Below are 20769 nucleotides of genomic sequence, written 5' to 3'. Positions count from 1 at the left end.
CTGTTGTGCTTTATTTTGTGTAGGCAAGGCAGGTTTGTGTGTTTGTGTACAAGACAACTGAAAGTGCTTGAAAGAAGGTGAATAGAAAAGGGACAAGCTAAAATAGAAACAGGCAACAGAAAAGTGGGTTATGTATGATATAGACATTAAAGAGAAATACATCATCACCACTGTCAATGTACATGTCAGAAAATATATTTAGAAAGAAATAGAAAAGGAAAAACTCCCTCCCTTCATTAAAAGTGGCAGCAAAATAGAGTTTTCAGATTCAAACCACAGAACTGGACCACAGATTCCAACCCAATTTTCCAGTTGGTCTAATTTGATGTGAAAAAAAAACTTGTTCCTTTAAAAAAAAGTTTGACCATTAGCTAAAAAATTTGTCATTATTTGTCCCCTTTTTTGTTATTAGAGAAAAAAGTTTGCAGTTATCAGAAAAAATGTAAATAAACAGTTTGTATCCGTGAAGAATTTTGGTCAGACATTCAGAAGGGAAAATGAAACGTCTTCAGCAAATGTACGTTGTTAGGTGATAAAGCTTTTTTCCCCCCCTGCCGCCAGCTACATACAGCAGCTATATATTGAAATTGTGTCATCGGTTGTAAGACAACTACAATTAATCTATGACACGTAGCGTAACAGGTGTCTGGAGCACTTCCTGTTCAAGTGTGCAAAGCACTGGGTTTGAGTTGATTTATTCCTCAGCTAATAGAGCATAAGTACATGCTTGATCTCCCCATGTCAGCAGCACAGTTGTATAAGCATTTATTCAGCAGTTTACCTCCGTCTCTTAAGTACCCTGAGTAACTTCATCTTTTGCTTCCCAGGAAATGAAAAGGGCAAGAAGGGGGTGACAAAAAAAGCCAGTACAAATGTCCTGAAAATAAATAAATGATGCTCAGCGTAAATGGACATAAGTGGACTGGAAGATGCAGAGAAAGAGGAGTGAAAGCAGAGAAGAGGATGAGAAGTATTTGGAGAGGTGGAGAAGAATGTTAATCTGAGGAAGGCAGCGTAGAGAGAAAAGCTCTTTTCCTCTCTAAGCCCCACGCCCTCACTTCCTGTCCCTGCTGTCAATCAGAGCAGCTGAAGTGCATCACACAAAGGACCACCTTATTCCCTCCAACCACTGCCACGAACACCAGTACCAACCAACCAATTAAGCACACTGGTTAAAGGGTGAATATTGTGTGTGTATGTATATGTGAGTCTTGCAGAACGGATGGTTTTGAAGAACATCTGTAGGTTTCTTATGTTCATCAGGGACCCCTAATTAGAAATCTCTCTCCCTCTGCCTGCCTCTGTCTCATACTTTCACGCAGGCACCATGCCCAATCTCCATCCTCACACTGATGAGCTCATTTCGGTAGTCAAAGTGTGGCTCTGTGGGCGTCTAATAGTGTAGCCAATTAGTGCAAGAGTCTGACTTGGCAGCTTCTGTAGCTCACTGGTGGTCCCACAGAGGGACAGAATGGCTCCCTGAAAAGGTACAAGTCCACAAAGAACGGTTGGACAAAGACGTGCGTGTACAGGCTGCGTGTCACTGCAGCACACATGGACAGGATAACTGTGTGAGTACATGTGTGTTTGATCTCATTTGAATTTCAGCAGCAGAAATTCTTAATAAAGAGTAAAATAACTCACATATTAGGATATTTGCTTGAAAAGGAGGTTAAATAGATGAAAGTTACAACTTCATGCTATTTATTTTAATAGTTTTTAATGTTATGAGCACATTGTAGCACTTTGTTCAACTTTGTTGTTTTTAAAATGCATTATAAATAAAGTTGCAGTTGCAAGTACTTCACCCTGGCACACAATACATGCAGTTTTTCATCTATATTGTGTTTTTTCTCATGACAATGGTTTTTTTTCTCAAACTGTTACGTAAATAAATCTATACATTGTTTCACAGGGCACAAACATTAATACTTTTTATATTTTTTATGGAAAAAGAGTATCAAAAGAAGGGAGCACCAAACACAAAGTCAAAAACAATCATCAAAAAGGTGAGATATACCAATGTGACCATATCATTAGTCATTTTTTAATGGTGGATTTTGAATTGATTATCAGTTTTGTGCCTTGTTGCTATTTTGTTTTCTTTTATTCGGCTTGACAGCCTGATGGTTGTTGGAATAATAATAATAATAATAATAATAATAATAAAACTTTAGCAAACTTTGGCAAACTCTGATTTCTGCTCTGTTTATCACTTCAAATACTGAAATGACGAAGGTCCTATAACTGCTATGACTTTTCTTAGAAACACTTTCTAAATACGTCCATTTTATTGATTGAAAATAAAGTTAATGTACGACTTTAGGACAAAGATTTTCAATTTATTTTCAAAAACTTTTAAATTCCATTAAGCCTTCCCACATTACAAATGTTTCTTCTTATTTACCAAATTTTGGTGCATATTGTGTAATGTATACTAAAAAAAAAAAAGATCAAATGAAAACATTTAATTATCTTGTTTGATTTCAGGAGGCTTTTAACAATTTTACATGATGAAAGCCATGCAGGCGACAAACAGTGGTTCGGTATTACTAACCATCATGCAGCAACAGAGCATAAACCGGATTCATTGTGAATGCATAAATTAAGAGAGGTATTTACAAAAATTCTTTTTAAAATAAACTGGAGTCTTTCTCTACATTGTTCCAGGAGGATGTGGTTTTTATTGTAAACAACTGTTTAAATAAATTCGAAATTATGTGAGTGATGCATGAATGTTACTGAATCAGTTAAATATCGGAGTGAATGCTGAACAATATTTTTTCTTTTAAAGGTGGATGCTGGGGTGGTGGAGGGTCTCAAAACAAAAGCAGCTAATATGCAGTTATCATGGCAGTAGCAACAGCAGCTGCAAGCATGAAGCAAAGAGCGAGGGAGGAAGTGTGTTTAAATACACCACCCATTTTGAATGGGTATGTTTGATATGTGGTATGAATGTCTGAGGTAGATCACACGGGATGCAGCCCAGCAGCTCGAGATGTCTGCCTGAACTAGCTTAATTACTGAAACCGTGGAAACTGTCTGGAAAAGCCATCTCAAATATCCAAAATGGATGATTTCTTAATAATATATTTTTTTAGTATGTAGACTGACCCACCAGCTGCTAGCAGAGTTTTGTTGCAGTGTTAGAGTTTGAGAGCAGTTAATTTGATCACAGTTACATTTTGAGTCCGTGAGAGAATTTGGATTTAAACACTCCTTATTGCATTTTCAGTAGTGATAATAATTTCCATTTAATTTCCATTTTGTTCCTAACTAATTTGTACAGCTCTTTATAAAGCTCCAACACTACTGAATATAGAGAACTGAGAACTAAATCTCTCAACTGAGACTTCTTTATGGGTTTCTGTTCATGTAGTTTTTTTTAACAGTCTGGGTATTAGATATGAAACATGCAGGTGTGTTTTGACTGACACAAACATCTTAGTACTTCTTATCAAACTGGATTTCCAATTAATCTGAAGAAAAAAAGAAAGAAAAAATGAGCTCCAGAGTGAAAAAGGAAGGAATGCAAGTTGAAAAGACTTAAAAACCAATATGTCAAAATATTTAAATGAGTCTTGAGGTAATTACAGTTTCCATCAACAAGGGTGTTGCCATCTCTCAAATAAGATATATAAGATAAATAAAATGTAAAAGTGAAACACAGTGCAATAGTTGATATCTCTTATAGTTACCAGGGTGCTACCTGTGCTCTTGAGACCTGCAGCTCAGTATGCACAGTCGAAGAATATTACAGTGCAAACATCGTAGGGTTTGTTCGGTTGTTTTTACAATTAGATGAAAGAAATGGTTGGTAATAAAGTGACAAGAGACAGCTTGTCACAGATAACAGATGCAAACACTTCATGTTAAAATCAAATGGCCTGCAAACATTCTTACACACGCTCTCATGAACTTGATTTCTTTTTTGCATATCAATAGTCCGAGATAGGAGATACACACATGCACATACACACATGCACATACACACACATAATTGGTTACATGGGGAGCAGAGCCAACTTGCACCTCTCGTTGCTGTGGTAACCAGAGAGACTGATTTTTCCAGAAGCACTTACTCACATCGCATCTGTTATTCACTTGTTTGTTCATTCATTCCTCCTTTTAAGCCTGCCTTTATACAACCGTCTCTTCCTCCCTTTCTGGGTGCTTTTCAGCCCATTTCCATTCCCAACCTCTCCTCCAATAGGATGTCCTCTTGGCATGCATATGCAAATTAGTTAGACTTGACACCAATTAAAAGAATTGAATAACGAACAGCACTGTGCCTTAAGTGGCTGGCATGAGATAGTAGCTTAGGTCCACTGACACAACTTCTAATGTCTTTATAATTTACTCCACACAGAGGAGCAATGGAACTAGCAATTACAATGTGTGTTTTTTTTTTTGTTTTTTTTTAGGTTAAAGGTTAAATCAGAGATATTTTGCTTGTTTACTAGCAATTAACAAGACTGATTCCATAATTTCATTTTGATTGTTTGACACTTTTATTTACTTTAATCTCAAACATTGCCCTAATACTGCTCTCTTCTCTATTCTCATCATTTGATTTCTTTTTTTCTGTCCTTCCCCCCGCTGCCCCCGCAGCTCTCTCCAGGGTATATCAAGTTATCATTGGCTGACAAAGCAGGAAACAGGAAGTATATAGTGCTGTGTAGACTGAACTTTTGACATACTAGAGGGACAAAACACACACACACACACACATATGCAATACACTAAATTACCCTGCTGTGTTACTGTACGAAAGTGCAAAAGATTTAAGAATGACTTCAATTTGGCATAAAGTCAACCTTTTTTCAGCAAGTGCAAGACAGAAAATATTTGCCAACAACACTAGAGTGCCTGACATACACTATAGAATGCCCCGTTCTTTAGGGTCATTTGCATGTCATGCAGAATTTTAGAGAAAATCCCAAATGCATTTATTTCCCTTCAAAGCTTTCATGCAGCTGACATGTTTGATATGGCAGAGGACCAAAAACAGACCAAAAATAAAAAACACTGAATACAAAAAAGAAGAAAATGGATGTTTTCTTGGGCAATGGGCAAAGGACAGGATGACACATCAATTTCATGTCAGCCTTCTGCCAGATCAAGACAGTGAAAGAAAAGAATACCAAAGAGACAGCTTCCTCTGATAGTACTTAGTCAGCGTCCAGTCAGATCCCAGACCAATGCGACTGCAGGAAGTCAATGGATGGACGCCAGCAAGGTCAACAGTCATAACCTTCAACTTAACACAGAGACTTCCACACCATGCATGTGTCTACATAAAACAACATAAAACACAAAGTGTGCTAATACTGTGAGACAGGCCAGGACTCTAAGTCTTACCATAAACACAGTCATTGCTGATGACAGAGGGAAGCACAGACAGACTGACACACTGTTTCATGAGTGTCATTAAGATGTGAGAGTAAAACTGTCATATTAGTGTAGCAGTTACAACTCTCTATCCCAACAGATTTCTCCATAACAGGCTGCAAGGTCTACTGTAACTAAATAAGTTTAATGATGTAACTACACAGAATGAAAGCTTGTAAGAAAGAGACAACAAATGCCAAATTTAACAGACAATGTGTGGCAGAAACTTACTCGTTACTGGAATAATCCTGGAATTGCTCTTGGGCAAAGTGAACAAATATAAATAAATACATTATAAACAAATTTCTGAAAATAAGCTATTATTAAATTTCAGAAGCTTCCTCTTGTTATGAAGTCCTTGGACAAGGAATCACTTTATGAGCTTGGATGAACTTAGATTTTGTGAAGTCGGCTCAATGTTATTCCAAAGCTGCTTGAGGTTGCAATCTTTGCAAGGTGCAAGGTGTAAGTCTACTTGTTTTGTTCTTCCTATGATGGCAGCATTGAGTGGGTTTTAGGAGTCAATAATGGTACCTTTTCACATCAGTCTACAGTTATGTAGAACTTTGTAGAGCTGATCAGCGAAAGTTTGCTTGTGACAGTGTAAGACAGACACCTTCTTCAATCACATACTACTTATAGTACCTTATAACTACTTTTTAAAGAGCCCTCCCTTCCAAATGGCTCTTGGGTATGTAACAAAGAACTGCTGCATCAGGTTAGAAAGTATTATATATCCATTTCAGGAGCAAAATGCCAAGGACTGTCTCTTGAAATTTTCCCCCAGCAGGATACCCTGCCACATGAATGACAGCAGGGAAAAACTTCCAGTGACTCCTGGGTTAATCCGAGTGCCTTGACCATCTTGCCATGCTGGTAGACTTCTTACAGAAAGTGCCTGGGTGGCATATTTATCAAGTACCTGCATCTCTTCCACTGGAGCTTCTCAAAATGGACTCTTATCTTCTCTAGAGTTTTTTAGACTTCTTATTTGGGCATTGCATAGTTTGTGGCTTTAGAGGGTTGGAAAGGGATGTAAACCAACCTGTGAATGAAGAACTCTGCTGCATGATACATCTTTCTCATTAGCTCTAATGTACAATGTGGTGACCTCATTTCTGGATGAGCTGCACTCAACCTGCTTTATTCTCACTCTTCTGAGATACTTGAACTTTTCCATCATGGATAATAACTGAAATGTAATCAAATTCTCAAGTTAAACATCTTAAACAGAACATCAACATAAGAAACTGAAAACTAACTGACACACAAGGGAAACTATATACACTGGCTGATCAGACCATATTGACAGAAGAGGAAAAACATAAAACAACTATCTCCAACTAACTTAATAAACTTAACTAATTCATAAGAGAACCTAAACAGTTTAGACTCTTAACTCATTGAGGAAACAAATCTAAATAATCACAATTCTATGTAAAGAATAACAGTACAAAAATAGAAAACCGAAACCCCTCTCCCACTATTCTCTTGTGCAATGGATGAGTCCAATTAGGCTGCAGCCTCTTCAGGGAGCTCCACCTCAGCTGGGACTCTTAGCAGGCCTCCCACACACAGCAACTTCCCCAGGAACTGGTAACTCAAAGAAAATACATTTTAACTGAAAGTAAACCAAATTAACAAGGTGACAAGTATGAGTCAACCAAAAGTGTGCACCCAATTAGTTAACCACCCCAGCCAAACTTGCTAATAAAAATGTGAAATATAAAAGAAATGGTAAGTATTACAAATAAAGTGTGTATTGAATTATCTGAAAAAAAGATAAAAGGTTACCAGACCGGCGGCCATCACAGTCTGACTTGAAGCTAAAACAAGCACTGGGTGGATCAATCCAATTATCTGACACCATATCAATAATAACCAGGTTTTAGCTATTGACAAGCCGGAGTTAGTGACTACTGTATACTTTCACCTTTAAAAAACAAACAAACTAACAAACTAAAAACTCCCCCCATTTCGATGATGTCACATGCAGCTGCAGCTGAAGTCAGGGTGAAAGGTGGGAATGAAAACTTGGAGCATTGATAAATGAACCAGATTTGACTGCCAAGGCTTCAAATGGGAAAGTTCACTGTGCTGCGTTCCAGACATCTCTGAACACGGCTTAAAAAATCACCAACACCTCAATCATTAAAGCCAATAATGAAATCAATAAAGGTATGATTTATTTAGGGGGCTTAAGAACATTTTATGGGGACAACAGACCCCTAAAATAGGCCATGATCTGCAAAAAAGAGATGGAAAATAGAAATATGTTAACGGATTATGTCTTTGCACGTGGGAATTCAGGGTGATGTGACAGGTGGGTGATAAACTTATAAGGTCCTTAGTATTCCTGACCTACCCTAAGGCATAAGGAACCTTTCAATCCCATCAGGAGAGACGCTGTGTGACATCTTTCTAAGATTTAGAGGGTAAGTTAAGGATTGAAGCAAACTAAAGCACTTGACAGAGTAGTTGTTATTGATGGAAAAGACAGAGATGAATTAAGTGAATTCCTGACTGAAAGAAGCCTTTGGAATGTTAAAAGCAAAGACTCACAGGAGCCAAAACATGTCATTAAACATGAAAAATATGGACATCAAAAAGGATATTCACCGTTAGATTCTAGTTTAGGAGTCATTCCAGCTAACTCATATAACCCTCCCAGGTGTGTTTCCTTGAAAACAATACTTGGAAAATCTTAATCTAAATGGTTCCACTTGTAAACTGACTTATTGAGGTATAGAAAGTGATTTTCAACATGTGCGTCATATATTGCTAAGAAAACAAAAAAGGAAAATGTGCAAACAACATGGAAATAAGTATAAGTTTATAAGGTACATAACATAAAAAATGCATTTCTAATGAGCGTAAACGTTGACACAGTTTATAACATTTAATAGTCAAGGCAAGTTTATTCGTATAGACCATGTACACAACAATTCAAAGTACTTTACATAAAACATTAAAAGCATTGCAGCTGGGTGCAGAAGAAGCATTGTTAAAAAGGAATATATAGAAAAACAGTGCTACAAAAGCTTCCTTTTTAATTTCTGTAGGAAAACAGCTCAATAGGCTTCTTGAAAGACTTTCCAAACGTCTGTTGGCTGCCTTTTGTTCTTTTCTCTCTGTCAAGATGATCCCACACATGCAGTAATATGAAGGTCCACTGGGAGGAACGTGTGTTGAGATTAGACCATCATGAGACAGGTTAAACTAGGGATGATGTGTTGTTGCAAAAGTAATCCTGTGGTTTTTTTCAGTCCACTTCTTGTGTCTTTTGGGATATCTTAGCCTTTTTACCTGTTTCCCTTTCTGTATCAGGACTTTGCTGGTTTTTTTTAAAAGGCATAGCTCTCAAATACTATTGTAGATGGTGTTGTAGATCCACCACTCATTTGCCCTTTATTTGCCCAGTTTCTTAAAAAAAAAAAATCAAAAACAATGTGCACATCACACATTTAAGAAAAAAGAAAGAGAATAAGTTTGCAACAAACTGCATGAAACTAATGGCTTAAAATACTTTTTGTCATTAATTTTTTGCTAACTTGTCTGTTATGTGTAGAAACAGAACACTCGTTGAGCTCATCATTTATGTGCCCTTTTTATTCTGGTATGATTACCATACAATACCAACTTTATTTATTAAGTACTTTAAAACAACCACAGCTAAAGCAAAGTGCTGCATACAAATAAAATCAATATAGATACAAATAGAATCATAAGATATAAGAATAGCTAAACACAATAAAAACCAATTGAAACAAATAAATAAAATCAAATAAAAAAACAAAGTATTGCTGGGGTTAAAAGCCAAAGAATAAAAAATAATTTTTAGATGAGTTTTAATAATGGACAGTGAAATGGCCTCTCTGATGTGTCAAAGGCTGATTATTCCACAATCTGAGCTTCCACCTGGACCTGGGTCAGTGACCTCAGGGATCAAGAAGGCAAATAGGGATGAAGAAGCACAGAGAGGTAAGGCGGGGCAAGGCCATTTAGACACTTAAAAACAAACAGACATTTAAAATCCTCTCTAAAATGCACAGGCAGCCAGTGGAGTGAAGCCAGGACGGGGGTAATGTGTTCCCTTCTGTTGGTGCCTGTTAAACGTTTTGCAGCGGCTTTATGTGAACAATGAGGACTGACTCACTCCTACATAAAGTCCATTACAGAAATCTAACTGAGATTAAATAAAAGCAGATAATCACAGTTTCAAAATGCACCTGGAGAGAAAAGATTTAATCTTTGCCAACCACCTTAAATAATAAAAACATGACTTGACCACAGCTCTAATTTGGCTGTCCAATTTAAAATTACTATCCAGCTTAAAACCCAGGTTGGTAGCTGTTTTTTAAAAATGTTCTTTTAGGGGTCCCAAATCAACAGAAGCGGATTCACAGGGGCCATTTTGTCCAAACATGGTCACCTCTGTGTTCTTTTCATTACAATTTAAAAAGTTCATTGTCAACCAAGCTTTAATATCCTCCAAACAGCCTCTTTTCCTTTAGCGGTAAGTAGATGTGGCGGTTGTCAGCATAGCAATGGAAGGCAACTCCAAGCTTTCTTAGGATGGGACCCAGAGGCAATAAATAAAGTGAAAAAAGCAGTGGTCCTAAAATTGAGTCCTGTGGGAATCCACATGACGGCGAGCACATGATTATACAGAGTGTAAAATATTGACACAGAAAGACCTATTCACCTGATAAGACTTGAACCAATAAAGTGCTGTGTTGTGAATACCCACAAGTTGATTCAAGTGGGAAAGTAAAATTTTGTGATTTACTGTTAAATACAGCAGTTAAATCAAGCAAAACCAAAACAACATAGTCACCTGAATCATATGCTTAGAAGATGTCATTAATGACCTTTTGCATCTGTAAATCACTGTAAATATTCGCATAACATACCATGTACATACTTAATTTATTATATCTGCACTTGCTGCTTTTGCACTTCTGGTTCGATGTTAAACTGCATTTCGTCGCCATGTATTACATGTTTGATGACAATAAAGTTGAATCTAATCTAATCTAATCTAATCTAATAATGCAGATTCCGTGAAGGACTTTATATTCATCTGAAAATGGACATGTGCAAGGAATAGATTTAAAAAAAAGGAAACACACACACACACACACATGGTATATGGTTTTCAGAAATTAAGAAGTCAATAGAAGCTTCAATATCAAGATCTAATACTGGCAATAACTTAGAAGATAATAACAATAAAAAATCCAATTAGTGAAATTTGTGACCATAAGTAAAGACATTTAATCTGTTCAGAAATTGGCATGGTAACTGGGCCACTTTTATCCACACTTACAGGTTACATCAGGACAATCTTGACAGTCTTATAGAAATTTATAAGGAGAGGGCAAAGCATGTTTATATGGAAAAGCAATGAAGTCAGAAAGACATATGCTTAAATTCTGAATTTCTGGAATTAAAGTAAATTATTTAAGGACATTAATCAGTTTCTGAATGAAGAAAATCTATTTGAAAGTCTTGAGATGTAGCATGCGATGTGTTTGTTTACCCCTTTTTGCACCTGTGCCTTAGTCATTCTAATTACATCCCTTGATGGCTGTCTTTTCCTGATTCTCTAGGAATCTGAGTTAAAGGTTTAATCAGTCCTCCATGACCCTCATCAGAGCCAGTCTACCTCAATAACGTTTGCCTCAATCAAAATAAACAATAACCACATGCAGGCGCTTACAGATCCAAAAGGATGAGCCTTCTAAAAAACATCCGCACATACAGATTCACACACAAAAACATATAAACACACAAAGATGCTCACTGGGGCCACTGGTCCCTTCCATTTAGGTCCATTATTAAGTGGTCTCTATAACAGAGGGGTATTGATTGATTATTACTACAGGTTTAATAATTTAGTTGTTTTAACAGCAGATATGCAAAAGGGGAGAAAATGAACAGAGAGGGAAAAGGGTGGGGCCATAGGAGGAAGAAGAGGAGAAGAGACTAAGGAAGAATACATCAGGAAGAAAAGGAATTAAATGATAAGAGATAGGAAATAAAGACTAGATGGCAACTTGTGGATACTGAAAAGTATTTCTTTGCTAATAGTTATGATAAAAATGAACACTTATCTAAATCATGTGCTGCTTGTACATGTTAAAAGTCAGTTTATCTAAAACTGCACTGATGTTGCTTTTGCAGTGTATGAACATATGCCTTTCTTTCTTTTAACTAAAGAAAATCCATGTTTCAAATAGAGATATTTCTACAGAGAAGCTATGAATTTTATGTGGAGCACAATTCATTAGACCATAGACTTGCTCTGTCTCTTTTTGGCTTCCTTTTCTCTGGCCTTCTAAAATGTCCGCTTGCCTTTTTTTGACGAATCAGCCACTGTGCACATTCAAAACAGCCAGTGTGTTGATATCCAGTTGCTGGTGTGTGATTTGGTGCAAAAAGGGAAGATCATTGTGAAAGGAAACTTTTTTGTTTCCAGGCTGGAATTCAAAGTTGCAAAGTACAGTTTCTCAGCCTTGGGATGCTGCTGGGCAGCGATGGCGCCAGGAAGGTGCATAATTAAGGTCACCAAATGTGCCATCAAATCATAGTCATAAGCACATATCTTTAAGGTCAGAAAGTGACATAGTGCTTCTTTGTGAGGACTTGATCATGATGATCTTTGACCTTATTCTGTTGAATTCATCTCTGAGTGCAGCAAGAATATACTTAGTTTACTTATAATCTTGTTGACGTTTTGGCTTGAATATGCATAACTCACAGTTCATAATAGTTGTCAATATGTTTCAGTTTGTTCTCATTGATTAAACAATTATTATAGTTCAGTTATTTATATAGCACCACTTACCAACAAAAGTAAATTCATGGGAGAGTCCATGAATAATAATATAGTTTTTGTGATCAGTGATAAAAAAAAACAAAAAACAAAAAACAATTAGTTGTTCAGTTATTTGACTAACTGTGTTTAATCAGACTTGATACAGAACAAGTTCACCAACAATCACCACTGAATTTTATGTCAGCTTGGCTGGAACTTCATAATAGAGATGGGTTGTTCAAGGCCATTTTCCCAAACCAAAAAGCTCTGCTAGCGGGTGTTGTCCACTTTTATGTGCATCCTCCTTCTCTCTGTTTGGTCCTTTTCATTCAAAGCACCATTTCAGTTCTCCGCATGATTCTCTGGTTCTCACATCAGGCTGTGAAAAGTGTGCGAATGGTGAAAATAAGAAGTCACCAGGTCAGCTACTCTTATACCTGCACTTTCAGTTTGTAGCATTTTGTCTGGTGTTTTTCTCTTTGTTAAAAATGCATGAGCAAACTGTACAGGAGAGGCTCTTCAGTCTGGAGGAGCATTACTTGTCTGAAAAATTAAAAGATCCCCCTCCCCCCTCAACACACACTATTACCACCACTACCACTGTTTTATTGAAGTGAAAAAGGAATGGAGAATGTCACTCTATGTTGTCCTGCAATGGTTTCTTGACCTTGTTACTCCTGGAGAAAAACACCTCAACTTGCACACCTTTACTCACCAACCCATTTCTTGAATTTCCTCACTGTATTCAACTTTATTGTTGTTAATCCCATGGGCTGGTTGTTGGATTAGCTTAGACAAGGCTTAAGGGGGCAAGAAACAAGAGCAGTCAGAAGATCACACAGGTTTGAAATGTTTGCACTGACATCTCCAGCTATTTTCTACCTCAAACTGTATGCTGTTGGATACAGGTAGTGCTCAGTGATTTATTTTTCCCAACATGTCCCTCTGTTTTAAACTTTACTTCTTGATAAAATGGCTTATAACCAGGCTAAGTACTATGCTTGAGTAAAAGCTGTTTAGTTAATTCATCCCCTTCACACGTAGTTGTAGAAATAGTGTATTTCCAGATATCAGCAGTGGGTTTGATGAGTTTAATTTTATTTTGTAAAGTCATGGTGGTTTAGCCTTGGAGCTGTGAGCCAAGTCAACTAACTGTCCCGCTGAGGCTGCAGAGGTTTAAACCCCAAATAAACCACCGTTTTGCTTTGCTCTCCCCTGACCACAAGTCCCAGCTGCTTCAGCCCTACTCAAACAAAAAGGATCCACAAGTCCTACAATCCATGAAGTAGGCAACCATTTGGCCCCTTAACACTCACCACGCTGACAGACGTACATACAAACAAACATAGACCAGTATCCCTCCTCCCTTGGCAGGACGAGTTGCTTGTGTGATTACATTATTGATTGCCCTGGATATGTTTTTTTTTTTTTCTTTCCTTCTTAAAAGCATTTAGCAATCTGGCAATTAGTTAGAGCTTAATGTAGGCTGTCAAAACAGTGTTATTGATCCAGCTGGGCAAGGAGGAGAGATTGATCAGTCAACTCATTACGTTGCTGGCGCTGCCTCGTCATAAACACTCCAGCTGAGACTCCATCAAAAGCCCATCCCTTGTTCCCTGGCTACGATCTGCTTGCTTTTGCTGCCTCTCCCTGTGTTGGTGTCCCTTGTGTTTCCTTTTGTTGGCTCCTGATGTTTGACTGCACTGTCTGCACTGGATTTTTTTTTTCTTGCTTGTCATTATTCTCTTACTTGTTTTTATTCAATTTTCTTCACAGTTAAGATATTTTCTCTGCCCCAATTTTTCTCATTTATTGCATGTTTTCCTGCAGTATTTCATTATCACCCTTCTATGTCCCTTGACACATTATGTCCTTGTACTACTTATATAACACCTCTAAATCTCAGTGCTCAAAATAGGCAAGAATTTATCGCTAAAATATCGAGGAAGGCAAATAAGACAATTTGGTTCACTGCACCACTTAAATCAATTCATTAGTCAGTCATATAAAAATCAGGCAGTTGCAGACACACTTGATTCAATTTGCAGAAACACATGGCTCAGCAGTCATTTTATAAAGTGTTGTTCTGTTCACCGGATAGAAGCTAAGGCTCATTAAGATGGCACAGGCTGCAGAATAATAAGGGATGACATTTAGGCAGCACTTCACAGGTTGAATTTAGATTTAATTCAGCAGATGCCAGCAGGGGGATGAATTAGAATATAAGGTTAATAGTAAAACAGGATATAAACACAACCTATTTCATATCACAGAATGTGATGGTGTAATGCATCAAAATTACTTTTATGGCACTACACAAATAGTGCCAATATAACGTTAATTAACTTCTTGAGGTGGACCAACAGAGAAGCCAATACAGCTTTACAGAGTTTCATGAAACTGTAATGATTGATTCATGAATTTCTCCTCCTTGCTTTCTTATTTGAAATAGTTTAGTTGTTTTTTTAATATATATATGTGTGTGTATGTGTGTGTGTGTGTGTGTGTGCATGCAAATTAGAACATTCAAGATTACAGACTCATGGCACCTATCTGACCCAGAACTTTTTATATACTATAGTTTAAACCTTCAGTTTACACTTTAAACTAATTGGTCCGGTTTAAGAATCAGGAGAGATGAAGCTTTAGAGGATGCAAAGCCCAAACATCAGATGATGAGGCTTAGACAAAAGGGAAAAGATCTTCTGTATTAAACAAGCATCCATAGAATTAAATACTAGTGTTACAAGAGGTTAAATAACACAATACTTTTTCAATTTTAATTTTTTTTTTTTTTTACTAAATTAGTGCAACAGAACTAACACATAATCCCTAATTTCTAGCCTTCAGGCAAACTAGTCATGTCAAATGCCGTAGTGAGGCACTTTACATACAACATTCTTTTGCCAATCAACAGCAAAAACCATGAAAATATTAAATCTCTTAAAATATGTCATTCACAAAAGCCATACTACCATGTAGGGATCAACCGGGTCTGGCAACGATGGCAATGGGGTGTGTCAGTAGAGTGTTTGTTTCATGTAGGAGTTTCCTCCTCTGTTCCTTAATATAGTTGTCAGAGTTCTGTTAACAAGGTTAGCACTCACACTATTTTGGCTAGACCTTCCATGTTGTGCCCTTAAAATGGGTAATAATGGGAAGAGTGAAACACCAGCATGGAGTTCTCCTGTTCACTTGTTGCTTTCTCTTTTAAGAAGCACCATGTAACTTTCCAACCTTGAAACTGAGCGTACCAGACTGGTTTGACGGCACAGTGACATCTATCATGCACATTTCTAGAACCATCGCAGCGTCCTGCGGCTGAGAAACCATCGCGTGACATTGTAGCCAAGTTTTGCTTCACATGTTAGCAAACAGATTTAAACATGCCTGCCATTTTGAAAGTGCACCATGACTGATTCAGCAAAGAAACACATTAAGACATTATTAGAGGAAGAAAGGAAAATAAAAGGAGAAAGGAATGGAAGATGAATCAAGATAAGACTGTTTTATGCTGGCTGGAGAGATTTCACAGTACAGGTAGGACGCAAGATGGATGCAGAATTAACTGATGATAGGCAGCATGTCGCTTAAATTACAAAAGTAGTGTAGGGCATCTTTAAACACTGCACAACAATGCATAACACATTAGTAAAAATCAACAGATTGTCATACTTATAGTGCGTTCCAGATGTACTTGGAACTCCAGATTTTTGCTGGAAATGACAAAGTGATCTCGTTTTTCCGAGCGGCAAAATCATGAGTTTCAGGGGACCCCAAGATTCCAGATTTAAAGATGGCTGCACCCAGTACCACTTGTAGTCCATTGTTGTCTTTATTAAAATACTTTATAATAAATTTTGTATTTGTTAAGTTTCTAGTGCAAACAGCAGTGAATTGTTGTTATTGATAATTATGTTGTTACGGCAGGTTTGTTCGTGAAAATTGTTATCAGTATGTGATTTATAAATCATTATCACCAAAAATGTCTGCTGTTGTCATGGTGCACATTTTAACAATGGGTTTGACTTTATATGCATTTGTAGATGCTCACAAATTGGTTGTTTTGGAGACGTCCATTTTTTCCAAGTTGATGCAGCTGGAATGCCAACTATCTGGAAATGACGTCATCAACTCTCGTCTGCTTTTCCAAGACAATTGAAACGCACCATTAGTACTTCAAATATTTATCTTTTTAGACCTAAATTTCTATTTCTTTTTTTATTCACATCAAAACAGTTTTAACAGTGAATACATGCACAAGAATGTATTCATACACTTCTAATAGCACAAAAATATAACATGAACTTTAATGTGTTAAATAATTACTAACAAAGTGTCGATAATGATGTGCAAATCGATGAAATATCGATACCTTTGATACCGGCCTTGAATCGTATGTTCTAGAATCGTAGATGTTAGAATATTGATATTTTACTAATTCGGTGTTAATGTATAGTTTTATCACAAACTGGTATACAGTGGAAAATAAAATAGTAAACAATATTATGATCTTGTCTAAATTATACCCCGTTGGTAGGAACTACATTTTCTTTAGCTTGCCATAGTCATATGAAGATAAGGAAAGCACAGCGGCACTGCAGCATGCCTCTCAGTCAGTCCTCACTCAGGACGTCACATGTGGAACTGAACAGCAACAGTGCGATGTGTGATGTGTGTGGGAAGAAAGAGAAGTGTTGTAGCAACACCAAAAACTTCCTTAAACATCTGACAACCAATCATAACACAGTATATAATTAAATTATGATGAGGAAGAGGTAGAGAGAAGAGGGACAGGTGCTGCAAGGGAAAGACTGACGTCAGTCTTTTGATGCTGCAGGCAGGTACTATCAGGCACTAACTATTCAATAATAAAAGGGAGAAAGTGTGCAGCTGTGTAGCACTGACACTGAATATTAGGGAAGTGATTTTCATCTTTCAGATAGGTTCAGGTTTTGGTGTTTATATTCAAAGAACAGGAGTCCCCCTCATTCTTAAGACTAAGGCATCATGTTTTTAGTGATGTATGTCCCTGAGATCATCAATTCACCAGGCCAGGATTTAGTTGGCAAAGATGGTTGCAGAGGTTGGGTGTCATTAAATATTCAGTACTAGGAATAAAAATAAGAATGCAACTGAAAAATATTTAATGGCTTGGATAGAGAGTTAATAACATCAATAATTCTCATTTGGAGGAAGTAAACTCAAAGCTTGTATATATTGTAGAAATATGACACACTTAAGCCCCCCCAAAAAATTTCTTCTTTATATTTTCATTTATTCATATTTATAAAGGGACCATGTACAATTTAAACACAAATGTTGCCATTTGATGCATTGTACCAGTTAGCCTTAGGCTTAGGCTACACAATGACTCATTAATTTGACTCAGGTGTGTTGGTACAGGGATACATGGAAAACCTGCTGGATTGCGGCCCTCGTAGGACTGAATTGAGTAGCCCTGCTCTAAATCCATCCAGATCTATATCTGTTTCCAGTGACCTCAGTCTATGTGATCATGCCACATTTTATCCTACTTTTACATCACTTTAGGGTCATACACTGTTCACTCTGGAGTCTGATGGAGGTCACGTTTAAATTATAATATAAACAACCATTTAAAAATAAAATTAAAAATACTCAGAGAAAGATTGGAATCTAGCAGTTAAGACGTGAATGTAGCCTTTACCCTAGCACAGAAATCCAAGTTACAAGAATGCCTGAAACTGGACAACCTCTGGATAATACCTGTCGCCGTGTAAACAGGAGATTTTTTTAATGTTAAAACAAGGAGGTAATCTGATAATCACAATCTGATGTTGCAAGACACAACACTAGTTTTTCTTGACCATGTGTAAAGGTTCAGACAGAGTAATGGAAAAGTCTCCATCCTGGAAGACATTTTCCAAAACATTTCATTTCAAAAAGAGTGTGTGCAAACACTAAGAAAAATCAAAATATACATCTTTGTCTGTACAAGGTCTGATTTTTACACTTGTATGCATCATCACTGGCCTTGCAATGACAGTGCAAGTTTTTCTGTGGGGAACAGGCTTCATTGTCCTAATTAGATTTATTGGATGCACCTGCGAAGGTGTGGATGAAGCATCCCTGGTGTTCCTTGCACTGAGAGTACCATTTCTGATGCTGTCACCATGCTCTTAGCTGGAGTGTGTTTATTGATTTTTAGTTTCTTTTTTATTTTTAACTATTGACTAATTCTTTTTAAGTCTACTTCTTTTAAAAATGTGTTTTTTTCCAATAAAGTAAATTCAAGCCAAGAAAATTGAGATTCACTGTATTCTTAATTTGTAAAGGTTAGTTTATTTGCACAGTTCACAGTATTATCCTTTCCAAAATTCACATCATTAAACAATAACGGAGGTTCAAAGGGAGTAAGCCAAAGCAACCAAGCTTATATGCGCCTACCCCCAATATTCAATGCATTTCACAATAATGCAACATAATGACCATATCAACAACAATTAACAACTGAAAACAAACTTTCTTTGAATGGAAAAGGATCCTAACAATATCATCCACATCAAGAAAATGACATGACTGAAACACATTTAAACAGCTGTTTATAGGGAGAAACTAATAGTAGCAATAACATAATCTCATTTTTATACAATTTAACATTACACTGACATTAGATAAATTACATTATTTCTTCCTGAATTGTCCAGGTACAAAACCATGTACAGTGCCGTGTTGTGCAAAATGATTGTGTCATACCTGGGCACATGCACACACTTGTGTGTGAGTGCCCGTCTACATATATATATATATATATATATATATATATATATATATATATATATATATATATATATTATCCATAACCAGTCCCATGCATATCCACTGCCTACAAGGGCCTGTTTCTGGTATTGAAAAAATAAGAATATATTCTTTTTCCATACCCAGACATACACACAACCACCTGTTAATGAATTAGAATTTTTTTAAATTACATTGACAACCACACAATTAGCATATTTCTCAAAAACACTTCTCTTATGATGACTTTTAAATTGCTGTAACAACTTTTAGGTCTTCTTCTAAAATATTCCAAAGATTCAGACATCTCTTCAAGTTATACATCGACTTTTTAGGGTAATACGAACACACTGTAGTTCATACATTCCCTTTAAATTGCATCTCTTCTCTCTATTAGCAAACATTTGTTGGATGTTGCTAGGGAGCTGGTTATTTCTAGCTTTATATATTAATAACAGCGATTTTGATTTAATCGGATCATCAAGTTTCAGAGTGTTTGATTTCAAAGAGAGTGTATTCGTATGATCCCTGTACCCGACATTGTGCACAACCTTAATAACCTATTTTATTTATAAAAAAATTGTAGATGGCTATTATAGGTATTTCTCCAGACCTCCAAACAATAACTGAAATAGGATAAGGAATGAAGTGAGCCTTTTGATCCACACTTGGCATTATAGCAAAATTTTTTGCCACTAAACAGCAGATGTTATCTATTTGTCGTCCCCAGCTAACATTTTGGTTGAGGTTCACACCCAGAAATGTACGTATACTTTTTTACTCCTTCTATCTGAACATTATCAATTTTGATTTGCAATTGCACATCACTTTTAAATTTACCAAACAATATTCTTTTTATTTTCCATACGTTTAATGATACTTTGTTTCTATGAAACCATTCTTTGAGTTTGTATAATTCTTTTGTGATTTCAGATGCAATTATCTTTGCAACTATCATCTGCAAATAATTTAAATTTGAACCTTTTTGAGACATTACACAAATTATTTATGTCCAACAGGAACTACTTTGGTCCCAATTTATGAACTAGAGCCATTTTGTCTCACATCAAACAAACCTGCAATAGGAGCAGGTTATATAAGCTAATCAGTCAGGCTGCAGGATACAGTGCAATGCCATCCCTCTGATGTTGTTAGAGCTTACAGACTTGTCTTCTGGGCGGTTAGTAATAGTAATTGGGTGTAACTTCAGCTCAGTATTCATTATTTCTCTGAGAACTGAATGTAAATATGCTACTACCAGCAATGGATAAGGATTGAATTGGCTTCTTTCAGTGGGTTCTCTTAAATGAGAGTACCCACTGAAACAAGCCAATTCAATTACATGAATAAAACAAGACACTTTTGGTATAAAAGCTGAAATTAAATTAAAACAGCAAGAGCATAAAAGGAATGAAGCTGGGTTTTTGATCAAGTCTAGATATTTGTTTTTGCAAAAGTCTTCCTCTCAGAGTTTCTTTCTTTCTTTGCCTCTGCTGTTTTCTCTTTCACTCTGCATTCACTTTCTCCTTATTACTTGTCTTCCCCTTCAGCCTGTACCATCTTTCTCTCTGTGTGCCTGCTCCCTTCTTTCCCATCTGCCCTCATGCCCCAACAAGTGTCTTATATTTCCAATGATGATTCAGCTCATAAATCTTGATAAAGCCACTGGCTGTTCCGTTTCGGGGGAACAAGAAACCCTCGCAGGAGAAGGAGGAGATGGAAGATGAGGAATGGCTCTTGTTCATAAATTTGCCCTTTTTTCAGTGTTTTTCTGCTGT

This window comes from Melanotaenia boesemani, chromosome 11 (assembly GCF_017639745.1).
Source record: "Melanotaenia boesemani isolate fMelBoe1 chromosome 11, fMelBoe1.pri, whole genome shotgun sequence".
Classification (NCBI taxonomy): Eukaryota; Metazoa; Chordata; class Actinopteri; order Atheriniformes; family Melanotaeniidae; genus Melanotaenia; species Melanotaenia boesemani.
Note: the sequence above shows the minus strand (reverse complement) of the source record.